Source organism: Muntiacus reevesi, chromosome 4 (assembly GCF_963930625.1).
Source record: "Muntiacus reevesi chromosome 4, mMunRee1.1, whole genome shotgun sequence".
NCBI classification, from domain to species: Eukaryota; Metazoa; Chordata; class Mammalia; order Artiodactyla; family Cervidae; genus Muntiacus; species Muntiacus reevesi.
This window is the reverse complement of record NC_089252.1, coordinates 158,734,966-158,740,965: the sequence shown is the minus strand read 5'-3', so window position 1 is coordinate 158,740,965 and position 6,000 is coordinate 158,734,966. Positions and strand designations below refer to the sequence as shown.

Genomic DNA, 6,000 nt, shown 5'->3' with positions numbered 1-6,000 from the left:
ACACACCCTTCTAGCTCAGTTGGTAAAGAATCCGCCTGCAATGCAGGAGACCCTGGTTCAATCCCTGGGTCAGGAAGATGCCCTGGAGAAGGAAATGGCAACCCACTCCAGTATTCTTGCCTGGAAAATCCCATGAACAGAGAAGCCTGGCAGGCTACAGTCTATGGAGTCTCAAGAATCTGACACGACTTAGCTACTTAGACAAATACACAATATTCATTAGGCACTGTGTCATGAAGTACACTAAGTATTTTACATACATTAAACCATTTAATTTCTTAACGACTTATTGAAGTGGGTCTTATTATCCCCATTTACTGGGGCTATTAGAGATCAACTAGCTCAAGGTCACTGACAACAGCTAGTAGGTGCCAACCTCAAAGCCAGGAATCCTGATTCCTATAGCCATACACGTAACCTACTCTTCTTTATTGCCGCTCAAGGATGGCATCAATATACAGCATGGGGGTCCTACTCAATATACATATTGCATAAACTGCCTGTATCTCTTTGACTAAACATAGAGACGCATATTTGATGTGACTGCCTCTTTTTTATCAGATTTTCGGAAACATGGTTTGTAGTTTCATGTTTCCTTTCTGGAGGACCTAAAGTGGGGTGGAAGCTTGATAAAAGTTGACACGAAAGATGAGAGAAGGTAGGTAGAGACACGACATTCTCGAATGCTCTAACAGTTGCTGGAATGCTAGGATCTAGGTTCTATCAGACTCCCCTTCCTCCCATCCATGCCCCCAGAGACTCACGCACGCGCACACACACACAGACACACGTTGTAAGGTACATATGCGCGCCGAGTCTCAGGTTGGATATAGTGGTCCTCAACTCACATCGAAGGTTCCTCTTCCGACTCCTGGAGAGACCAGCAAACTCGAAGTGAACCGGAGACCGTCTGTCAAGCCCAGGGCAACAAGGTTCAGCGCCAGTTCGCCCTGGTTCCCAAGGAAACCGCCCGCGAAGGCACCTGGGGCCCGCGCCCAACACCTGCGAAGGCCCCGCCTGGCGCCAGGGGGCGCGGGAGCGCGTCGGCCCCTCCGGCCCCACGCCCGCCCCGCCCCCTCCGGCCCCACGCCCGCCCCGCCCCCTCCGGCCCCACGCCCGCCCCGCCCCCTCCGGCCCCACGCCCGCCCCGCCCCCTCCGGCCCCACGCCCGCCCCGCCCCCTCCCCGCCTCTAGCCCCGCCCCCTCCCCGCCTCTAGCCCCGCCTTCCCTCCGCGGGGCCGCTCGGCTCCGGGCTCCGGCCCGGCTCCCGGCGCAGGCGCAGTCCCGCGCTCCCTCGGCGGCTCCTCCAGCCGGGCACCCGCCGCGGTAGAGTGTAGCGGCGTCGGCCAGACGTCCTCCTCCGCCTCAGAGTGCTTCGGCGTGCGCTGTGTGCGGCTCTGCGAGCGCCCCTGAGCGCGGGCCGCGGCGGTGGTAGGTTAGTCAGGTGAGCGCGGCGGCGGGAGGGAGAGGCCCGGGACGCGGAACACCGCCCCCCTCAGTGCTCGCGCGCCCGCCTCCCGCGAGCCGGCCTGGAGGGGCGGCCGCAGCAGGTGCAGGTGAGGGCGCGGCGCGCGGGGACCCGGCCCGGCTGTCCTGGCCCCGGCGAGCGCGCTCCCCCGCCGGGGCTCGCGGACTCCGGCGGAGGCGGTGGCGGAGGCTCGGCGCCTTGGGGCATGTGGGCGCCCCTTGGGGCCGCTGGTGGGCGTCGGGCGGCGGCGGCTCCTCCCCCGTCCCTCGGGCGCGTTACTCATTAACTGCGCGGTCCTGAGCGCCCGAGGCGTGGAGCCAGAGCCAGGTTACCTGTCGGGGGGGCGCGCGCGGCCGGAGCTGAGGGCCCGGGCTTGCGGAGCAGGGTGTAAAGAGACTTCGCGAACAAGTGTGGAGGCCGGCGCCGCGCGGGAGCTGGACCGGGCGAGGCAGTAGGCATGGCCCGAGGGTCTTAGGAGGCGGCGAGCCGGGCACGGCGCCAAGGCGTAGAGGTCACCCTTGGGAGGTTTCGGCGAAACCTGGTGGTCAAGAACCGGCGCCTTAGGAGACAGCTCAGTTCAGCCTGACTTTTGTTTCGGGGAGTTGAGGCGAGCTGTTTAGACATAATTGTAATTACACTACCCTTCCAGCGTGGATAGCTCGCTCCGATCGCCCAGGGAAAAGAGTTTAATGGACTCGGGAAGTGATGGTGTAAGATGGAATCTGCAGCACGTGAAGAGTTGCCAGTTGTTATGGGATTAAAAAGAAAAAGTCTATAATGGCTAAAGGGTAAAGTCTTGAAAATTAAGAGCGCTCAGGTAATGGTGATTCGGAAGATGCAGACAGTTTAGTTTCACGGAAATGTAGCAAATTCCGAGGCTACCTGTTCCCCACTTCTGTTTCCCCCTCCAGCTTTATTTCAGGGTCGGGAAAGAGCCTTCCTTGTAAGCTTTTGCACTGAAATGATTACATAATTGCAGCAGAGGCCAGTAAGAGGATTAGAACAAAACTGTTGTATTGTAAATCTGTTGCAAGACCCGGTTTCTGTTCATTATCCTTATTTTGTTGTTCATGCCATTTTAAGGGGAAAAATGGTAAATGATATATCAAGGAGAAAGGAGGCAGAGTGGAGAAAACAGTCAAATAGATTTGTAACCAGTCAGAGTAAATATTTGATACTGTTGAAAGATTTCACCACTTAGATGGGGCCTTGTTGTGTTAACGCTTGCTGTTTTATTTACTAGTGTGGTGCGTTTTTATAGGAGCTTTCATATTTGGACAGGTACGTACCCCAAATATGGTTTGTGTGATAGAATCCTATCCTTGTGGAATATGTAGAAATACACTTAGTGGTTATATAATGTTACTACAATAGTATATTTCTTACTATTAGAAAAAAAAAAAAACCTTTTCTTTTCTTTTTTTTCCTATTTCCACTATTTCGAGAACCAAAGGGCGTACATAGACTGCAACTCTTCTGGTATATTTGGCAAACAACTCATCGGTGGTATTGAATACTGCTAACTTTTCACCAGGATGAATATTTGATGTTCAGCTGCTTTGTGAATTTTCTAATTAGTGGAGTTTCTAACTAGATCCAGTTGTAGGTTTTGAATTGGTGTAGTTAATGCTTTCTTTAATATTAGTTTCCTCTAATTTTCACTAAACCCTCAACTTCTACAGCACACGTAGACACTGTGTGTGTGTGTTGCTGTGCAGTGCAGTCTGTTGAACTTCCCTGACCTGGGATGAACCCTTGCCCCCTGCTGTGGAAGTGTGGAATTGTAACCATTGGACCAGCAGAGCAGTCCACTGCAAATAGTTTTTAAGATTGACAGATTCTTAGAAATCTACATCATCATCTTGGGATTTGATATGGCAGAACAAAAACTTGCAGGTTACAGTAGTTTTACACCTATTATTGTAATTAGTATACCCTCCCCCCCCCCCCTTTCTGAGCAGGACTCACTGAACCAATTTTAATAAAAAATTATCTTTTTTAAGTTTTAGCTCCATCGTTAAACCGTGCATATGACCTTGAGTAAATCATTTAACCTCTGAGCTTATTTTCTCCATTTGCAAATGGGGGTAGCATTAGGTTGGACGGTTTGGGGTTTGCCAGTATTCAGCTGTTTTTGACATGTCTCAATCTCACATGAGTTTCATAATGGTGGGATGAGAATTAGATGAGATACTCCGTGGAGGGGGTGGAGGAGGGGAACAGATACAGCTCAAGAGTGTGCCTTGCACTGTGCTTGTTGCTTCAAGCACCTTGACTCTCTAGTCCTTGAGACATTCCTGGCGTATAGGTGGTGTTATTACATTTTACAGATCATGAGGGTCAGAGAGGTGAATAACTTGCCTCTAGTTACCTAGTTGTCTGTAGACCTATAGCTGACTAATGGCAGAGCCGGTATTAAACACTGTGTGACTCCCCGAAATGGAAATCCTACCAGCCTTGCTCTTTCCGCTCCTGAAAAACACCTTCTGTAAAAGAGCTTTGTGACTAAGAAGACTGGTTAAAAAATAAACAGGTTTTCTGATGATGTGATACGAGCACTGCTGCTACCACTAAAGAGTCTAGCCCTTAGGGTGTATCAGGTTCTGGTCTAAGCATTATGCCAACTCATTTACTCTCACATTGACCTGGGAGTTAGGTAATACTTTATCCATTTAATAGTTGAGAAGATTGAGGCCCTGAGAGGTTATGAAGCTTGCTTAAGGTCACAAAGCTAATTAATGAGGGGACTAGACTAGAAGTTGGGCAGTTTTTCTTTGATGTCCATGCTCTTAACCTCTCTACTACTTCTTCCTGTGCAGATTATAATGCTGAAGAATTGGTTTTAATTTAGCTTTTATGAGATACTTAAATATTGGTGTAATAAGTAATTCTTAATGTATCACCAGAGATTTATAAATCAGACATTTCATTGAGTATCTACTCTTCTAGTCACGGTGGGGGTTAAAGGAAAGACTTTAGAAGATGTCTGGAAGGTAGACCATGTAATCATTGCCATATCTTTTTGTAAGTTTATCAAAATTTAGAAGGTACCTTCACATACATATGGTGCTGTAATTTTAATGAGTGTCAGGTAAGACAAAGTGCTTAAGTAGTTGGAGGGTAGGGAAAAAAGAAGAACTAGGAGTTGGTGGTGATACTTGTGTGTTGAGGGAAAGCTTTGAGGGTAATCTGAGGGAGTACATCCTTTCACACCAAGCCTCTGCCCTGTAGAGTGCGAGTCAAGATGTAGTTCAATGAAGGGTGGTAAATTGGTGCTAAATTACTTAAATACATCTGGTATCCTAAAAAGAAAATGTCTGAAGAAATGTAAAGACTCCTTTCTAGCTCTCCCTGATAGCTCAGTTGGTAAAGAATCTGCCTGCAGTGCAGCAGACTCTGGTTTGATCCCTGGGTCGGGAAGATCCCCTGGAGGGAAAGGCTACCCACTCCAGTATTCTGGCCTGGAGAATTCCGTGGACTGTATGGTCCATGGGGTTTGAAAGAGTCGGAGTCAACTGAGTGAATTTCACTTCACTTCTAGCTATTAACAGTTTCTCTTTTTCTGTCCTGCTGTCCTTACCTTTGCCACATAGTACTTATTTTTTTTTTTTAATATATATTTCCAAAGCACGGAGTACATGCCTCCATTTTGGTATCATTTTGACATTTACATCGTATTTGTAAATGTTTGTTGACAGTGAGCTGCCTTCTGGTGAACACATGCTTTAAGGGCAGGGCTTAAATGCATCTTACCCCACCATATAGCTTTAGTATTGGGCCTGGAGCCTAGTAGGTACTGTGCTGTTTGGTGATGGATGGTTAGTGAAAAAAATGTTAAAATATGTTGAAATCGGTCTAGCAGTAGAAATGGAAGTGAGTTTTCAGAGTAGGGATTGAGGGGACTAAGGGAAGGAGAGGTTAGGTAGCATTAATTTGCCATCTCTGTGTTTCCTTTCTGCTTTCCCTTCCAACTTAAAGCTAAATGCTTAAAGCTAAACAGCTGCTTCTGTTGCTAAGTCGCTTCAGTCATGTCCAGCTCTGTGCGATCCCATAGACGGCAGCCCACCAGGCTCCCCCGTCCCTGGTATTCTCCAGGCAAAAACCTAAGTGAGGTAGTTTCATAAGCTTCAGTTGTATATAGAAAAAAGTGAAAAAGTAATCTTGATTTATCTTAGGATATCAGCAGCACAAAATTAAATAGCTTTAACCATAAGCTAAGATTACTTAAATCAGAGGAAAAAGAATGGAAATTATTGAAATAGTTCAATATTCAGTATTGAATATTCAGTGAGAGGTTTGTGGCTTATAGTTGGCAACTGTTGTAAACATAAGCATAATGGAAGCCTGCTGGCTCAGATAGTAAAGCGTCTGCCTACAATGTGGGAGACCCGGGTTCGATCCCCAGGTGGGGAAGATCCTCTGGAGAAGGAAATGGCAACTCACTCCAGTACTCTTGCCTGGAAAATCCCATGGGAGGAGCCTGGTAGGCTACAGTCCATGGGGTCGCAAAGAGTCGGACATGACTGAGAGAC

The 6,000-nt window shown here is 48.3% G+C and overlaps 1 protein-coding gene across 6 annotated transcripts in view; it reads left to right on the top strand.

The window, feature by feature from the left end:
* The first annotated feature begins 1,236 nt into the window (after positions 1–1,236).
* RAB3IP (RAB3A interacting protein) overlaps positions 1,237–6,000 on the top strand; it is a 50,911-nt gene continuing 46,147 nt past the window's right edge. For 3 of the 6 annotated variants that reach the window (XM_065934645.1, XM_065934639.1, XM_065934641.1), the window contains exon 1: positions 1,237–1,444. The gene's annotated coding sequence lies outside the window, so the exon portion shown is untranslated. Of the gene's footprint in view, positions 1,445–1,821; positions 2,286–6,000 lie in introns of those variants that run through there. The other 3 variants (XM_065934642.1, XM_065934640.1, XM_065934644.1) reach the window with 2 other exon arrangements.